This window comes from Oryctolagus cuniculus, chromosome Y, assembly GCF_051225735.1.
Source record: "Oryctolagus cuniculus isolate XC-2025 breed Fujian yellow rabbit chromosome Y, ASM5122573v1, whole genome shotgun sequence".
Lineage (NCBI taxonomy): Eukaryota > Metazoa > Chordata > Mammalia > Lagomorpha > Leporidae > Oryctolagus > Oryctolagus cuniculus.
In genome coordinates, this window is record NC_142889.1 from 27,962,117 (window position 1) to 27,982,424 (window position 20,308).

General features: G+C 39.8%; 1 pseudogene; it reads right to left on the bottom strand.

The window, feature by feature from the left end:
- The window catches only part of LOC149119434 (uncharacterized), a 214,413-nt pseudogene that overhangs the window by 138,559 nt on the left and 55,546 nt on the right, over positions 1–20,308 (bottom strand).

The following is a 20,308-nucleotide window of genomic DNA, read 5'->3' on the forward strand; positions in this document are numbered from 1 at the left end:
CTATCCAGGTCTCCCACATGGATGGCAGGAACTCAAGTACTTAAATCATTACCTACTTCATTGCCAGTTACATTATCAAGAAGCTGGGTTGGAAACAGAATTTCTAGGACTCAAAATGACACTCTGAGATGGGAAGTAGTTGTCTCTAGTGGTGGATTAACCTGCCGCACCATAATGCCTGCCCCAACTTATCCTTCTTTAACTGCTTCAAACATCTGTAATTCTTTCTTGCTATTGCTTTTAGTTGTTGAATATTCATGAGCATGTATTTAATTCATGAATGTGTATGTAGTTAACATGAACAGTTCACATTTTTTCATGAATGATTAACTACATTTTATAGAAATGATATCTGCATTAGGATTAGGAGAAGAGGGAGATAATCACCTGGGAATTCTGAGAACTGTCCATTGCTACTTACATCTTTCAGCATAATTTTTACTGATGTTAAAACATGAAACATACTTCTTTCATTTTTTAAAAATTATTTTAGATTGGTGAGACAGAGGGAGAGAGATATCCCATCTAACAGTTATTTCGCAAAATTACTTCACTGGCCAATGCTGTCCCAGGATACAGCCAGGAGCCAGTAGACCAGTCTTGGTCTGCCATATGTGCAGCAAGGAATCAGCCACCTCAGAATCACCTGCTCACTCCCAGAGAGCACAATAACAAGAATTTGCCATCAGGAGCCTCTTGCAGGAATCAAATCCAGGTTTTCTGATTTGGGATGAAGCCATTCTAACTGGTTTCTTAACTATTGGCCAGATGCCCACAAATATGATTCTTAGACTTGACTTATTCATCTCCATATATGGCCATAGGACTTTTCTTAAATTTATAATTATCAATCTATGATTAGTAATGTAATTATGTGCTAACTGTATTGCTTCTGCATAGTAAAATTTTACTAATATGCATGATTCATTTATTTAAGTCAGTTTAGTATAGCATAAAATATTTCCTAAGGCTTAGAGTGAAATCATCATTTGGGGTTCTAAAACTAAGTGTATCTAAAACCCAAAGATTGGGACTGGCACTGTGACCATCAATGCCAACAGCCCATGTGGGCACTGTTTCATGTCCCAGCTACTCCACTTCCAATCCATGTCTCTGCCTATGGCCCAAGAAAGCAACAGAAAATGGCTAAGTGTTTAAGCTCCTCCTACCCATGTTTGAAACTGGAAGAAGTTCCTGACTCCTGGATTCAGGCCTGGCTTACCTGTGGCTATTGTGACCATCTAGAGAGTGAACCAGCCGGTGAAAGATCTTTCTCTCTAAAGCTCCCTCCATCACTGTATCTCTGACTTTCAAAGAAATAAAATCTAATTAAAAACCCAAAGATTATTTCAATTCATTATATGGCCAAATATTATTTTATATTATAAATGGATGTATATATGTATGTAAATGTCTTGATGAGGATTAAAGAAAAATATGTTGAATTGTATTTTTTATAGCTTGGAACTGAGACATAATAATATGATTCTATTTGGGTTGTCAAGTATACATCTATAGGAAATAATTCAGGATGAAGAAAAGTATAGGAATTATAATTATATGGGATAATAGCAATAAAGGTTTGATTTAATAGTGTTTTAATCAGCAGAAGTGATTTTTTTAAAAAAGTATGACTGTCTTTGTGGTATCAATGTTTTTACAAATACATGTATAAATTAATGATTTACTTTACAGTTAGTTACACATTTGGAAAGAAATGTGGACGAGCAGATTTCTTAGACTTAAGGAGTTGCTACCTTTCCTCATCCTGAATTGCTGCTTATAGATGTGTACATGACAACCCAAATAGAATCATAATATTGTGTCTCAGGTACTATGTTTCCACTGAGATGGTACACAGGTTCATTGACCAGCGTATCCCAGAGCATATCCCTCTGCTCATATAGGCCAAATGTCATGACATGGGTTTCTGACCAAGAAAAAGGCCATCCCACTGCCTGCTGCTGTGTTACATGTAGACACATCCAGGTCCTGCAAAGGTGGTTACCGGCATGGGCTGCAAGGGGAGAGCTGGAAAAGGCACCACAGGCTAAGAGATTGTGTATTTCTTCAGGGTCTTCCTTTGAAGTTGGGAACATTCACACCTTTTGAAAGGGCAGTGGGGAGGGGAGCCCTGAGACCATCTCATGCTGGCTGCTTACATTATTTTTTCTTCAAGTCCTATTCCTAGAAGTCTGGATTTAAACTTGAGCATGACTGTGAACTAAGGCAGTGTATCTGAGTCTCATGTAGTTCTGCCTCCTTCTTGTACCAGGGCCCTGCCTGGAATGTGTGCAAGAGGGAAGGCAGATAGCACTTGGTCCTGGGGACATTTGTTTAGTCCTGGGAGATCCAGACGGAAAGCACATTTTCCCACCCAAGTGAGCTTTCATTTGGATTGTAAGCCTGAGTCATATACAAGTCAAAGGAGAAAAATCAGGTTTCAGGGTTCTGATCTTTTTATATTCTGTCATATCCTCCGGCATCAAAGTCAGAAAGTCTACTGAGGTTGATATAGTTAAGGATCAATACATAGGAAGTAGACTGTATTACCTAGAGGTGAATGAAAGTGTGTGTGTGTGTGTGTGTGTGTGAGAGAGAGAGAGAGAGAGAGAGAGAGAGAGAGGTGAAAAAGGAGAATGAAAACAAGGAGGAAAGAAAATAAGATTAAAGAAAAAATTTATAAAGTAAAGATGAAGAGAAAATAAAAAACAAAGTTTAGAGGATATGAAAGAATGAGAAAATAGAAAAAATAAAAGGAAAAGAGGGGAAAGGAACACAGAAAGTAAAGAACAACAAAAAAGAAATAAAAAATAATAGCAATAAATAAAAAAGGAGAAAGAACATTTTAAAGCATTTTTCCTATCCATGCCAATAATGTTCCTCTTCAAATCTGTCCTTTTCTTCTTAAACTTCCTTCCATTGGGTTCAACTGCTTCTTCCATTTTTATTCATCTAGTGAGAACACTAGACAAATTTCTTTTCTGTATAATTACAAAGAGGAGTAGCAGACTTAGAAAGAAGAAACTTGGGATTATACCTAATTTCTGCCACTTATTGTATCCAGGTAAATCATTATGGGCTTTAAATTTCGGGTGCTTAATTTGAACAACCACTTGAATCATATGTTAAATGCAGATGGAAATAATAAATGCTGTTTCATTAGTCTCCAAGATTGATTAAAATCTTAAAATTCAATGTGATCTTATTCTGTCTATAGAAAAATGGGGAATATTAACTGGAAGAAATGAAAAAAATATAGTAGAACACAAATAACAAGAAAACCAGTAAAGAAAGTTTTAAAAATTAGGAAAAGATAATAGAAAGTTACACAAAAATGAAAAAGCACTAGGAGAAAATAATTTAAGACAGAAAGACAAGATAGTGTCTGTAAGGGCAAACTAGAAAGTCAGTGAAGTAGATAAATCAATTAGAATTATCATCTAAATATATAAATACATGCTAAAATAATGAGCATAGTCTATGTATAAATGTCCTTCACTTACAACCCAAATTAATTAATAACCCAAAATATAACCCAAATATATCAGCAATTTAACAACAAAAGAAAACCAATTTAGCTGAGAAGTAGTTAAAGGACATCAATGGACAGTTCTCAAAATAAGAAATATCAATGGCCGACAAATGTATAAAAAAGGCTTAACATCACTAGCCATCAGGAAATTTCAAATCAAAACCACAATGATATATCACCTCACTCTTAGAATTTCTAAAAACAGAGACTAATAAATGTTGGTTAGGATGTGGATAAAAGGGAATACTTAAACACAGTTGGTGGGAATGTAAACTAGTGAAGCCACTGAGGAAAACAGTGTGGAAATACTAGAAATAAACTTGACAAATGATCCAGCAATCCAACTACTGGGTATACACCCAAAAGTCTTGAACACAATGTATAAAAGAGATACCTGAACCACCATGTTAACTGCAAGACTGTTCACAGTAACCAAAATTTGGAACCAACCAAGTTGTCCATCATTAGATGAGTGGATAAAGAAAATGTGGTATGTATACACAATGGAATATTAACTATAAAAAAATGAAATTCTACCATTTGCAACAAAATGGATGCAACTGGAAGACATCATGTTGAGGGAAATAAGCTGGACCCAGAAAGAAAAATACACAGGTTCTACCTTACATGTGGGAGTGAAAATTTTAAAAACAAATGAAAAAGAAGGAAGTGTCTGTGTGTATCAGTATCACTGCAAATATAATTTGGTAAAACTGTTTTATACATTTATAAAACCAGTGGTTAAGAATGTTGTGCTACTGTAGTTTGAATGATCTATGATCACTTAAACATTTACTATATTGGAGTGAAATGGCCATTTTTTCCATTCAATAATTGTTCATAGCCATTATTTATATTCCCATTAATCTAGGGACATTTAGCTTTTTACTTGTTAAACTTCTTACTCAGTGATGTATTAACCCTTTTTACTGTAATGTAAATTTAAAATATGTTGTCTCAAAAACTGAAAAAAAAGAAGGAAGGAGGGTGACAAAGAGGGAAGAAGGTTATATTATTGTGTTGTTAGATTTGCATGTATTTCATATTGAATCTGTTAAATATTACATAAATTTAAAACTGCATTTCAAAAGAAAAAAATATAGAAAGAAGGAGAGATCTTTCTCCTGGTCCACTCCTCAACAGTCTGTAACATCAAGGACTGGCCCTGGTTGAAGCCAGGCATTGGGACCTCCATTTAGGTCTCACACATGGGTGGCAGGGTTTCAAGTACTTGAGTTATCACTCGGTGCTTCCCAAAGTGCATTTAGAGGAACCTTGACTGGAAGCAGAGGTGAAACTAAATTGCAGGCATTCCATATATTGGATGCAGACACCACAAGCAGTGGTTTAAATTGGTATGCCAAAATGCCTGCCCTTAGAACTTCTATTTTCCAATATCATTTCTCATGGTCAGTACTGTGGCATAGCAGATTAAGCCTCTCCCTACAGCACCATCATCCTTCATAGGTGCCTTTTTGAGTCCCAGATGCTCTGCTTCTGATACAGCTCCCTTCTAATAGCATAGGAGAACAGTGGAGGATGGCCCAAGTGCTTGGGCCTCTGCAACCACATGGGAGACCCAGAAGCAGCTCCTGGATCCTGGCTTTGACTTAGCCCAGCCCTGGCCATTGTGGCCACTTGGGAAGTGAATCAGCAGATGGAAGTCTCTCTCTCTCTCTCTGCCTTTCAAATAAATAAAAAGATTTATCAATATCATTCTCAACAGTAACATTTTTTAGTAACAGTAATATTTTTAAATTGTTCTACAAATATTTTCTTTTTTTTTGCAAAAATCACTGGGCCACAAGCAAGTTACATGATGAGGTCAAAGCTTAGCAACTTCTTGGATTAATATCAATAATTCAACAATGTTTTGTGAGTCTTAAGTTTTTAAAAATGTCTTACATTTAAAAATTTTAAAAATGTCATTCCATTTACATGGAAGCAGACTTTTAGAAGTTTGTTGAGATGTGCATAACCCATGTAAAGCACCACTTCCAATTCCAACATCCTGCTAAATGCACACTTTGGGATTCAGCAGATGACGGTTTATGTAGGTGGATCTTGCCACTAATTTGGGAGTTGTTCATGGCTCCCAGCTTCATCCTGGCCTAACCTGGCTGCTGTTGACATTGGAGTAGTGAACATGCTGATGGGTGCTCTCTATCTGCATGCTTTTTCCTCTTCCTCTTTTCTCTCTCTCTCTCTCCCTCTCTCTCCCTCTCTCTCTCTCCACCCACCTCCCTCCCTCCCTCTCATGTGTGTGTGTGTGTGTGTGTGTGTGTGTGTGTGTGTGTGTTCTCTGTGTCTCTCAAAATATATAAAATTTTAAAAATGCTTTGTCCAGGATTATTAGTTCCAGTATATATGTATCTGAATGACTTATTGAAGTATCTGCAGGCTGGTGCTGTGGCTCGCTAGGCTAATCCTCCACCTGTGGCTCCAGCACCCCAGGTTCTAGGCCCAGTTGGGGCACTGGTTCTGTCCCAGTTGCTCCTCTTGCAGTCCAGCTCTCTGCTGTGGCCCAGAAATGCAGTGGAGGATGGCCCAAGTGCTTGGGCCCTGCACCCACATGGGAGACCAGGAGGAAGCACCTGGCTCCTGGTTTTGGATCAGCACAGCACACTGGCCATAGTGGCCATTTGAGGGGTGAACCAATGGAAGGAAGACCTTTGTCTCTGTCTCTCTCACTAACTCTGCCTGTCAAAAAATAAAAAAAGAAGTATCTGCACATGTATTTAAAGATACAGAAGAGCTGGTGTAAATGTGAGCATCTGACTCTAAACCAAGTTTGTAGCAAGCATGAAGAAAGCCTTTTCTATTTTATGCAAGACAACTCATCTTTCTCATTAAATCATCTTATCATCAAGGAAATAAAGACAAGATTGTTGGTGATAAATCATTCTCAAAGCATTTAACAACATTTTAAAAATGAGAGTTGAGGAAAGTAGAATCTGTGTGTGTTTACAAAAGAAGAAATTATGGTCTTGGCCAAGTGTTAATACTTCTAATTGGAAATCAAATGACAGAAAATTTTCCATTCATAAATATGACCTAAATTTGCATTATTTAGATAATCTCATTTAAAAAATCTTAAATGGACCACTCTAATACAATAAGGGAACAACGTTCTATTATTTTACTGCATTTTACAATATTGCATCAGCACAGAAAGAAACTATACCAACTATCCATCATTCTCTATTTCTCCCTCCCACTAACTCCTGGAAACCATGAATGCATTTGAATGTATTAGTCTATCCAAGGTATGGTATATAAATTAAATCATCTAATATGTGATCTTTCATCAATGGATGGATCACTCAACAGCTTGTGATGGATGAGCACTAACTTGCTCTTTGTTGCCAATTTCCACTGCATCAGCTCATCAGCTGATTCACATTTGGCTTGTTTTCCACTTTTGGCTCCTGAGAATCACACACCCAGGAATGTCTGCATAAAAATGTTTGCCATTCTTTTGAATATATACTAAGGAGTTGGATGACATGATTGCATGGCAATTCTGTTTGGATTTTGAAGAACAATCTAATTCTGTGTATGAACTTTGAAGAACAATCTGAAAAATTATTTTCCACAGTGGCTGTGCTATTCTACATTACTACCAGCAATATACAAACATCAGATTTCTCCATGATTTTTGTCAATGATTTTTAATTTTTATTATAGTAATTTACATGGATGTGAATTCACAGGTAGACTTGTGATGAATGATTCTGAGCATCTTTTCAAGTACTTGTTTGCAACCTGTGAATGATTTTTTGGAGAAAAGTTTATTCTGAAACTTTCTCCATTTTAAATTCAGGGTTTTTGTTGTTGTTGGGTAGTGATTGTTCTTTTTATGTACTAGGTACTAATTCCTTATCAGTATATAATTTCCAGGTAAGACAGTACTTTAAAATGTGTGGAAGATGGAATTAAAAGGTGGATTTATTTTGGTACAAAACATGTTTTTTGAAATCCACATACATTATTCTTATAATACACATCCTCTCCATGAACTTAAGTATCCCTGTGTACTCTTCCATTCTGTGAACTGTGTTTCTGGTTTGTTTATAGAATCACTTGTTACACAATATTTTAATTTTATTTAAGTGCAATATATGTTTTTCTGTTCTCCCCTGTATTTTCCAATGCACAGGGTGTTTTCTCAGGCAGAGGCCAGCTCACAAAATATGGTAAACACAGATCAGAAAGGGGCGATGAAACAAGGAGCAATGAGTCAGGGCAGAGAAGTGAGTATGAATACACAAGGAATCTGGGGGTCTTGAGGCCGGGACACAGAGGCTTCAATGTGAGGGCAGGTGAGGGCCCCCAACATGCACTTTCTGGCAAGAGACAGCCTCCACCATGGAGTTTGTGAGTACTCAAAAATAATATACAAGAGCAGAAACCACATCTGTTTGGTTGCTGGTCTCCCTCCACTTCCATGGCTAGACCAAGTTTTTCCATCCTATTGAAAGCATTGATAAGCAATTCTGGTCAACAGCCCATCTTTCAAAAGAAAGATGAAGAAAAGAGGAAGGACAAATACCAGCTCACCCTGCCCCTACACAGGATCATGAGGAGGCAAGGCTCCTGGGGCCAGAATGAGGCCACAGTTTCCATATCCCAACTCTTAGCCATCCTGCCTGGGGTGCCTCTCCTCCTCTACTCCAGAGCACTAAGGGAGGAGAGTCTGGAGAGGCAGGGAAGTGTGGGTGTGACAGATGTGGCAGCAGCATCCAGGAGACACAGCATTGCCAGTGAACTGCAGTGGAGGTCTTGGCTGGAGTGGAATTCTGAAGGGGGGCCAGGTGTCTGGTTCCATGACCACAGTGGGTTCTGGGGTTCAAGTGCTGCCCTGAAATACACAGGTTCCTGCCCTTTCCATGCAGCTTGCACAAAACAAAAACATCAGTTGGTAAACACCAATAGTACTTTCCAGTTGTCTTGTTCTATTTATTATTGTTGTAATTGTTACTGTTATCTGACTACAAAGACAGTGTGAGACTTCACAGGTAGACTAGCTTTCCTGATAGAAGGGCTTGGGTACAGAGAGCAGGGTTTGTGGATTTTTTTGCATTATGTTTTAAAGCAGAAACAAAAAGGTTGATTGGAGTGGGGTGGAGGGATTTGCTAGAAGTTTCTATCTAAAAAAACCAGCCCATCAAAAAAATAAAAACAAAACAAGAAATAACTGTGTGTATCAGTATTGATGGAAATATAATTTTATAAAATGTTGCTTTTTAGCTTTGCCAAACCAGTGGTTAGGACTATTGTACTACTATAGTTTCATGATCTGTGATTGCTTTAAAATGCACTTTACATGAGTGAAATGGTCACTTCTTTCCATTCAATTACTGTGTATAGCCATTGCTTATATTCTTGCCAAACTAGGTTGCTTTTTACTTGTTAAACTTCTCATTTGGTGAATAAGTAAGCCTTTTATTGTATGTAAATTTAAAATATGTTATCTCCAAGTGTAAAATGAGAAAGCAAACAAGAAAGGGAGAGAGAAGGATGGTGGGATGGAGAGGGGGAGGGAGGTAGACAGGGAGAGAAGAAGGGAATATCATTTTATTCTCATAATTTTATCTATAAACTATATTGAATCTGTTAAAAATTAATTAAAATTTTAAATTGAAAATATAAAAGAAACATTCCCCTCCCCAAAGAACCCTTGAAAACAAATTTTTAAAAATCCTGAAAACAGTAAAACTCCAAATAAACAAACGACAAACTGTCATGTACAGAAAGAGTGAATTAAGTTCATTTATTAATAGCAGCTAAAATTTATTTATGCGTGACTTCAGTCCAAATTAAGGGAGCTAATGTAGGCTTGTCACTTAAACAGGAATAATTCATTTTCAAAATCACCCTGATAAATATCTCTTCTCCATTTTGCTCCAAGCCAGAGAAATATTACTGCACACCTATGTAACTCATTATTTCCTATTTTTAAAATAAGTAAATCAATGTCTGAAAATATTTCAATACAAAGAAATTAGAGAATTTCAGGAGTCATCACATTTTTGAGGTACGACATAAGTAGCAGGTGGACACCTGGATATAACTTTGAAATATTGATACAGGCTGAGAGCTCTGCAAGAATATTAGTGAGTGAGGTGCAAATTTCACAGCCTAAGGCTTACTCTTGCTGTCACGTGTTACATACTTTTCCATATTATGCAAATTGTAAGAGACTGGATGGTGAAAACTTGCAAGTGGAAGGAAAGTTTTCCTTCTTTCTGCACAAACATTGCTGAATACTGAGCTATCTGGGAGAAGGCACTCTCCTAATGTACAAGTATTTGATATTTCAAGACTACTCCACAAAGTAATTATTGAACCCTAAATATTACCTCAGGTCCCTCAAAAGTAGCCTTGGTACTAGAAATGTTATTTTTATAATGTTTATTCACATTTCCCCATTGAAGATTTTATCTACATACTCACCTTTAATCCAGGAAAATATGAAAGAATCTAGGAGAGTTTTCTGCCTTATCTCTTTAAATTATAGTCCAGCTGACCTCACAGAAGATATGAGTAGTCTTGAATGAACTAATGTAGGAGAAAATAAATGACAAATACAAAGAGAAGAAACAGTCAAAAGGAAGGAGCAACAGAAGATTTAGATTTATCAGCCAAAGTCCTACTGAGTTAAAGATGAATTGCTGATTCTACTGAAATAAAATAGATTCACTTTCAGAGGTGGGATTCACATTAACTAATAGATCCAAATACACTAATTTCTCAGAAGTGAAGAAAAATCATTTGCTGGGCCTTTGTTAAAAAAATTTCAGACATGGAGCTCAAAGTTGAAACAAAATTAAGGATGTGAAAAGATAGTTCTTTGTTTCACTTTTACAACAACCTTCAATGTTATAAAATATGATTATGCAAAAGTATAGGTGTGCTATGACAGTTGTGTAGAGAGAGAAATGAAGCAACCAAGGTAGCCAGGTTTCTAATCATTTGGCCTAATTCAAGGAAACAATAGCAGATATGGAGTAACTCAGAATTTGTAAGCTGTTATATATAGATATATCTTGCTGCCTGAACTTTAACAAAAGTTGAACATGAGACATTTTACCACCATGGTCTCTAGTCCAGTCCTATGTTAATAAAAGAAAATTTATATACTTATGTGGGTGAATGACTAAATGTCTGTTCTTTTATAAAAGTAAAGGAACCAGTTGCAACTACTGATTGAGTGTCCAGTTACCCTACTTTTGAAGAGGAAGGCTGGGGATGTTTTTTTAGAATGAATTTTTTCAGTTATTCCATTGTAGTTGTTCTTTCATATTGGAAAATTGCATTTTGGCATTTTCTGCCTGCTTATTTGTTTCCAAAATCGAGACCATGCTTCTGTTTCAAATAGAATTTCATTGGGCACAGATTTTTTTTTTTTTATGAACACTAAACTACAAATTGACAGGTCATTGTTTCTTTCATTTATTTTCTGAAAATGTTATCTGAATTTGACCTGATCTATTCCCAAATATCAGCTGTAAGCACACTTTATCAATTTCTTATTATCTAGTATCTTGTCTTATCACTTCTAGAGATTGCTTTTTCCAATGTATACTCTCTCCTATCACTGGGTTTCATCTTCAAGCGCTTCAATATTTCTCCCTCCAATATAAAGCAAAAACCTATGACAACAGTAGCTATTAGAGATGAAAACAAACTTTAACCTACAATAGAACACCAATAGAGTCATAGCATTCATAAATTAGTGAAAGGTGAATAAATACAATAATAATGTAAATAGAATGCATTGATTTGTTAATAACAATATTGAAAAGTAGTTTCTAGGCAGGTGCCATGGCTCACTAGGCTAATCCTCCACCTGTGGTGCCAGCACCCTGTGTTCGAATCCAGGTTGGGGTGCCGGATTCTGTGTCAGTTGCTCCTCTTCCAGTCCAGCTCTCTGCTGTGTCCTGGGAAGGCAGTGGAGGATAGCCCAAGTGCTTGGGCCCTGCACCTGGCTCCTGGCTTCAGATTGGCATAGCTCCAGCTGTAGCAGCCATTTGGAGTATGAACCAATGGAAGGAAGACCTTTCTCTCTGTCTCTCATTGTCTAACTCTGCCTATCAAAAAAAAAGTAGTTTCTAGTAAATATATTTTATCACACTAAGATATTTACTTGTGTTTTTGTCTAATGTAAGATGTATTTTGGCTAATGTAAGATGTATTTTGGCCATTCAAGAATCAGGTTAGTAAACTATTTTATCTGACTATTTTATCTGACTTTTCAAAGTCAAATATTGTATTATCATATGTCCCAATATTCCTTGACAATTTTGGATAAACCTTATTGAATTATAAAGGTGTCATTTTTATTTCTACATGCTGTTATTTCATCAAGGAGTTTAAATATGTACTTCCTAATTCATATTTAGTATATATTAAGATTTACCTGTAGTCATGTACTTTTCAAAAAATTTTAAGTCTCCCTTTGTTGACTACTTTTAAATTTTGCTTTATTTTTCTTATATCTGAAACTCTAAAATAGTCCATGAAATCTGTGACATTTAAGAAATCAAAAATATGTTCATGCCTTCCAGGTTAAGACAATGAAAATCTAAACTGTAGTTACTATTGAGGCAACTGGTTTCTAGGTGATGGAGCCCACTTTTGCCTGAGGGACTAGATGGAGTGGCTACTTTCTTGTTTGTGCCAGATGTGCATTGTACACAAACAGAAAGTTCCTTTGGAATTCACTAAGATGTGGGAAATGTTTGCTGCTACAGCATATTTTAGTCCAACTTAACTCATAGTGAAACATTTGTATGTTCCCTTAGAGTCACTGCAGTATGGTCCTGTTCTTTATTAAATTCCAATGATTAATTTTTCAATACATTTCATAGACTCATTTCTTTTATTTATTTGGATATCAGAAAGAAATAGAGAATGACCTCAAATCCCACTGGTTTGCTCCCACAAATGACCACAATGGCAAGGGCTGTGCCAGGATGAAGCCAGGAGCCTGGAACCCCTCCAGATCTTACAAATGGGTGACAGCTACTCAAATACTCCAGCCATTATCTGCAGCCTCCCAGGGAGCACACAATCAGGAAGCTGGATCTAAAGCAGAGTAGCCAACAGGCATAACCATATGGATTCTTACATCAAAAGCAGCACATTAACTGCCATCACCATATGCTATTCTTCCCTTTTTAAATTGAGATGTGAACTGACATGTTCTTCTGAAGATTACAGTATCCACAGTGAGGACCACTTGCCCATGGACTTGGGGACAAAGGTGGACTGATGTTCTCTCTCCCTGGTGGAGGGAGTGTTGTAAGGTTGCTCCTGACCCAGGGCAAATTTAGCACAGTCCTAGTACTGCTGGGGGACAAACTCACAAGTCCTGAAGTGGGGTGGGAGAGACAACTTTAGGAGCCCCTGAAGCCCCAAGGACAAGGATGCTTTTAGCCCCTTAGCAGACATATATGTAATTCCATAGCATCCTTTCCTAACAGCATAGCCAATGCAGTCAGCTAGGACAAGCAGCATTCCATTAGGCTATAGATATAGCTATGGCTGGGGTTTGGTCTTGGGCTAGGGGCCCCTAGAGAATCAGGGGACTTTTGAATCAAAGCTTGGGTCCAAAGATATGAAACTACAAGTTGCTACAAGATGGTTTCAGGAAGTTCATCTGTGGAGAGACAGTTATTGAGGCTTCTGGAACAAAATGAGAGGTCCCTGGGGTGGGATTTCTGATTCTATCTGGAGGACTAGAAAGTTTAAAGTCTATGGTGCTATGGGCTTAAGGAGGGTGTCTAGAGGTTAGTGTACTTGCTGCTGCTGTCAGTACACAAAAACATGTTAGCCAGCGGCTACCCTAAGCCCAATCAGTTGATGAGTGACGATCGTCCTGGCTATGGATCTGTACTCAGATCCCCACCACAAATGGAGTCTTCTCTGTAGAGAGGAGTCTTTGGGACCTCAGGGTCAATGTTAGGTCTCTTGCCCAGTCCAGCTGAGGTCTCACACTGCAACTCCTTCCAGGACTGGGATGAGTCAGCTCTGCCTTTCACAGAAAAGGAGATAACTTTAGGGGCCTTTCTCTGGCTCCTCCTTTAGTGTTCTTCCTATAGGCCTTTAAATCACATCTATACTTCCCCACACTCACACATGTGCCACACATTCATGTCATCCACACAGGCAGACATTGGTTTGTTGTACATTCAGTCCTGTGGGGGCTCTGGGCCCGTGGGACCTGCAAGACTCTTCTCTGGAAAACACAGGACATGTAAAACTCTTAGAGAGACTGCAAATTCCAAAAGTTTTTTTTCTTAGCATGCCTAATATAGTGCAAAACAGCATAACCAGCTGGCCATGGCTCACTAGGCTAATCCTCTGCCTGTGGCGCAGACACCCTGGGTTCTGGTCCCAGTCGGGGCACCAGATTCTGTCCTGGTTGCTCCTCTTCCAGTCCAGCTCTCTGCTGTGGCCTGGGAAGGCAGTGGAAGATGGCCCAAGTGCTTGGGCCCTGTACCTGCATGGGAGACTAGGAGGAAGCATCTGGCTCCTGGTTTCAGAACGGCGCGGTGCACCAGCTGCAGTGCACCGGCCACAGCGGCCATTTGGGGGGTGAACCAATGGAAAAGGAAGAACTTTATCTCTGTCTCTCTCTCTCTGTCTAACTCTGCCTGTCAAAAAAATAATAAATAAATAAATAAAATAAACAGCATAGCCAGCAGATTAAAGAAACAAGCAAAGTCCAATGCCTGCATGCTTACTAGTAGGGTCTGTCTCTAGGAGACTTAACAGTCAAGGCCCAGCCACCTCGTCTTGCACCACAAACAAATGGAGGTCTGCTGCTACAGAGGTAAATGTCTTTGATGACTGTTGCACTCAGGGCCTTAAAGTCCTTCACTGGACCTTCTCCTGTGTGAACAGTCAGTCCCTGGATGTAATCTCCTGCATGTCCAAGCTCCAGCTCATTGTCAATGCCATCCTTGGGAGTGGTAAGCAGCTCTTCCCCAGGGTTAAATGCCCCATTGGGTTAAAATCAGGGAGTTTGCATGCAGACAGGATGACTTCCTTCTTTCAAGGTAAGCATGCTAGCAGGAACACCTCCATTCTTAGTCTCTTTTGTCAATGCTCACACCCATATCTCAATGCCCCAACTCCAACCTCCACACAAGCACATGGAGTTGGACACTCTTGGGTGTCTGTCACTCCAACTCTTTCACTCTCATGAAAGCCCAAGACACAATCTCATAGGCAGGTGTTTCTTATGAGATTGAAGTAAAAGTAAATGGGATATGACTGACCTGCAAGGGAGGCTATGAGCACTTTCAAGAGGCATGGCTTGGGCTGGTGCTGTGGCACAGTGGGGTTGGTCCTCTGCCTGCGGCATCAGCATTCCATGTGGGTGCTGGTTCTTGTCCCAGCTGCTCTACTTTCAGACCAGCTCTCTGCTATGACCTGGTAAAGCAGTGGAAGATGGCCCAAGTCATTGGACCCCTGCACCCACATGGGAGTCCAGGAAGAAATCCCTGGCTCCTGGCTTCTGGCTTTGGATCGGTGCAGCTCTGGCCTTTGCAGCCATCTGGGGAGTGGAACAACTGATAGAAGACCTTTATCTCTGTTTCTCTCTCTCTCACTGTAACTTTAACTCTCAAATAAAATAAATAAAATTGTAAAAAAAAAAAAAAGAAAGAAAGAGAGAGACATGGCTCTTCTGCATCAAAGCAGAGTAACCATAGACCGACCCCTAGACCTAGGGCCAGCCTTCTTCACTGCCCATGCTGAGATGCTTGATTACCTAAAAGGAGTCAGGGAAGAGATGCTGAGGGCAACAACTTCCTGGGCTAAACAGAATGACACTTTCAGGGTACAGAGGGATTCAGAAAGAGGGGAGTGAAGTTCTCTGACTAAGGGGGAACAAGAGCTGGCAAGGCCAGGCTTGGTGGCTCCCTAGGCTTCATGGGAAAGGTGGCCAGCTCACCACAATGAGTTTCACAGAACAGCCAGATTAGTGCACTCCTACAACAGGTACTCCAGGGAGTGGCCAATGCATGCAGAGAGAGTTGCTACATTAAAAGTAGGAGTAGGTGGCCGGCGCTGTGGCTCACTATGCTAATCCTCTGCCTAGCAGTGCCGGCACACCAGGTTCTAGTCCCGGTCAGGGTGCCAGATTCTGTCCTGGTTGCCCCTCTTCCAGGCCAGCTCTCTGCTGTGGCCAGGGAGTGCAGTGGAGGATAGCCCAAGTGCTTGGGCCCTGCACCCCATGGGAGACCAGGATAAGTACCTGGCTCCTGTCATCGGATCAGCGCGGTGTGCCGGCCGCAGTGCGCCTGCCGCGGCGGCCATTGGAGGGTGAAACAATGGCAAAGGAAGACCTTTCTCTCTGTCTCTCTCTCTCACTGTCCACTCTGCCTGTCAAAAAAATAAAAAAAGATAAAAAAAATTTAAAAAAAATGTAGGAGTAGGTGTGAAGCCAAAAGGTACAAGGTGCTGACAGGGCAGGTAGAAAGGCAATGAGCTCCATAGGGTCTGAGCACAGCAGCACAGGCCTGGCCCAGTGTCAAGCTATGAGCATGAAATTCGAGTGCCACATCAGGTTTGTGTTGCCCAGCATGTTGATGAGGATTAGAGCCAGTGGCTTTTGTGTTTCTCTAAGACCTTCTATGGCAAAAGTCTCAATAAGCACATATTCTCTCAGCCATCTGGTAGGGGATGAAAGCCAGAAATCCCAGTACTCTACATCTTTCAGCTTTTGGGCAGGGCCAAAATACTCAGGCCCATAATGTGGCCAAGTCCATGCAGTGGCTGCTACCAATGGACCTATGGGTGCCCCATTCCAGCTTCTAGTCCCCCTTGGCTTCAAGGCAGGGGGATTCCTGACTGGAGCCCATAAAGATGGCTGGGAGCTGGTTATGCCCTCCTGGAGTTGGGCAGGAAGAGGATCTGTGAGAGGGCTAGGAGGAAAGACACAGGATTAATCTGGCCATGCAGGGGCTACTGCATTGAGGCACAGGGAGAAGATGAGAGAGGGGCTAAGGAGGAGCAAAGACAAAGAGGTGGAGAGTTACTAGCCTGGAAGTCCATGTCTGCCTTCCCTGGCAACAGGCAGGGGCTGTGCTGTGTTCACAGTTGGACTTTGTAACATAGATCAGGGAAGGTCTAGGCACAGGGTAGGAGGAGTTGCAGAGTGAGGCTGAGGTAGGCCTAAGACAGAGTTGCTAAGGCCAAAAGCCCAAGTTTCACTCGTGAGGGTGGTAAGTGGGCCAGCAGAGCAGTCTGAGTGGCCATGGAGGTTCTTGGATGCTCAGGCTCAGCCATGAGTGCAGCGGTGGGTGGGAAGGGCTGTGGCTATCAGAGGACAGAGCCACCAAAGGAAAAGAGGTGTGGTCCTGGTTAGGGAATGAATGAAATCCAAATTAAGTTGGAGTTAAGAGAGCTTTAAGGCCCCTCCAGGTTCCTAGTTGCCACCCTGTAAGTCAAACCGGGGGTCAAACATTGAACCTTGGCCAAACATCTCCCTCCTTTTCCTTCTTCATTTGTCCCACTAACCTCACCTGGAATATTTTTTTCACAGTGAATACACGTGGCTCTTGATAGGGCTGGGCACTGATGAGAAGTTTGGCATAGCAGATCTTTTCTGTCTGTGCCCCCAGATTCTCACCCTACACTGTGGTCAGGGAGACATCTCTCAGGTAGCCTCTCTGTGTATGTCTCTTTCTTAGGTATCCCTCTCTCTCTAAGGAGTCAGCTCTCTTCTCCCCACATTCAATCCTTTTCTAGGAGGCAAGACCTAGCTCCTCAATGAGTTGTATTATGAGAGTTAACTGTGAAACCAGTTCTCAAACAGCTTTGTGTGTGTGTGTGCTTGTTGAAATCTTTACTTAGTATAGAGTTGGTCTGCTATGTACAAAGTAAACTGGAAATGAATCTTAATGGAGAATGCAACTGGGAATGGGAGAGGGAGGAGGGGGAGGGATGGGAGTGTGGTTGGGAGGGCGGGTGTGGTAGAAAGAATAACTACATTTCTGATGTACTTATGAAATTTGTATCCCTTAAAATTCATTAATTAAAAATAAAATACAAATCATAGAAATATATATATTTCCCTTTTATTTTCAAACTCTTTAAAAATTCATCGACAGGGCTCGCCTTGTGGTGTAGCAGGTAAAGCCACCAACTGCAATGCCAGCATCCCATGTCAGTGCAGATTCAAGTCCTGGCTGCTGCACTTTTGATTCAATCTAATAGCCTGAGAAAGCAGTGGAAGATGGTCCAAGTGCTTGGGCCCCTGCACCAACGTGAGAGAACTGGAAGGAGCTCCTGGCTCCTGGCTTTGGTCTGTCTCAGCCCTGCCCATTGCAGGGGGAGTGAACCATCAGATCAAAGATCTCTCTCTATCTTCCTCTCTCCCTGTAACCCTGCCTTTAAAATATATAAAATGAACCATTAAAAAAGAAATCACTGACCTTTTGAAGCAAGACAGAAAAAATGTATTGAAGGACTTATAACATGGAGGGGTAAAATGTAGGACAAGCATTATATAGAAACCAGGCAAAGATAACTGGATGTATAGTAATTCAGTTATTATACCATACCCAAAGATGTATAATATGATTTGCAAGTAAAAGATGATGACTCAGGGCTGGCATTGGGACACAGTGGGTTAAGCCACTATGTATGATGTTGACAAAACATATGGGTACCAGTTCAAGTCTTGGCTGTTCCACTTTCAATCCAGCTCCTTGCTAATGTACCAGGGAAGGCAGTGGAGGTGATCCAAGTATTTGGGACCCTGTCACCAATGTAGGGGATCCAGATGGAGTTCCTGGCTCCTGGTTTTAGCCTGGCCCAATACTGGCCATTAGGCTATTTGGAGAGTGAGCATGCAGACAGCAGATATCTATGTGTGTATGTGTGTGTCCTTTTACTAACTGCCTTTCAAATACGCATATAAATATTAAAAACAATGACTACTAAAAAACACAAAACTACTATTTAAGATGTTACAATCAGTAAACCAAAAGAGGAGCACATAGTCCATGTATAAAAATGAATTCAGTGAAATCTGACATGTGTATTTATTTGTATAAGTCATGCAAGGAAGACAATTTGAACAGAAAAAATAAAACAGGACAATATCTAAAGCAATAATCCAGAGTGGAAATAATGACTTATGAGATTAGATTGTAGAAGACAGATTTTATACTATCAGCACCTGAAAATTATCATGCTGATGACAACATATTTTACAAGATGAACCCTTGAGAAGAAAGAAAAAACATGCAATTCAACCAAAATTTAATGCACAGCTATATGGAGATTTGACTAGGAACCAAAACAAAAGGAAAAAAGTCAAATATTTGGGACATTTTATCACAGGAAATTCTGCTTGTATAGAAAATGAGGAAGGAAAAGCTGCAGTTTTAATGACTTGGTATATTGTACCAGAAAGTCTATGGCAAAGAAGACAAGTGAACAATGGAGGAAGAAAGGCAGGCATTGTGGTGCAACAGGTTGACCTGCTGCTAGCCGTGCTGGCATCTCCTAGCAGAGTGCCAGTTTGGGTTCTGACTGCTTGGCTTCCAAAGCAGCTCCCTTCAGATCTGCCTGGGAAGGCAGCAGCAGATGGCCTACTGTATTCAGGCCACTGCCTCCTGCATGGGAGAATCTGATGAAGTTCCTGGCTTCTGTCTTCAGTGTGGTTTACCTATTTGGAAAGGAAACCACTGAATGGAAGATCTTGCTCTCTGTCACTCTTTCAAATAAATAAATAAATAAATATGTTTTTAAAAACATAGATAAGATAAGATAAAAGCATGGAGGAAGATAAGCCCTGCAAGAAAGAGAACAAAAAAACTTAAGTGCTTAAATTGACATAAAAAAAACTCACCAAAATTGTTGACTACTACACTACACATGTATAATGGAAGACTTCAGATGCAAGAATAAAAAACAACCACCAGAAGCTAAGTTCATTTATTGATCACTGAAAGGAATAGAGTTTGGAATCTGAATCCAGCTAATTAATTGCCTTGTAAAAAATATAAATCATTTTTGTAAGGAGTTCAACAGTATCCACTGTTCCCAAACATATGATTTACAACACCCAGGACAAAATTCAGAAACACTATATATGTGAAAAAAGAAAATCTCAGTCACAATCAAGGGGAAAAGTAATTAAAAGGAAAAACTCAAGTTAATTCAAATGCTGCAATTAGCAGGCAAGATTGTTAAAAGCCTCTAAATATCTTCTAGTATTTAAAAGATTATATAAAAGTACTTGAAAAAATTATAGGGCTTACTAGGAGAAAAGTAAACAAAAAAGAAAAATAATTAAATTCTAGAGGTGTAAAATATAGTTACTAAAATGAAAATCTACTGAAGCTAAACAATAGGTTGGAAAAGGCCAAAAAACACATGGAACTTGAAATATGGTATGGCTATAATATGTCCCATAAAAAGACATCTTGGATTGACCACTCCATTTATGGAGTTTCTGGAACCAGGCTCTGTATTTCTAAAAAAACACATCAGCTTATGACAGAATACTCACCTATTAAAATGTAATCACTGAAAAAATAAGAATAAAATTGTAAAAAATGCAATTGCTGAAAGTACAGCACATGGTGTCCCTGCACTGTTCCTGGTCTGAGGATCCAATGACAGACTGACTTCCCCCATAGGCCCAGGCAGGGAATCACAACTCCATGTCAAATACTGCCCACCTGAGACACTGTTGTTTCTACCCCTAAAAGTGGAGAACACATGTTCCACTCAGCAGGGCTCCCT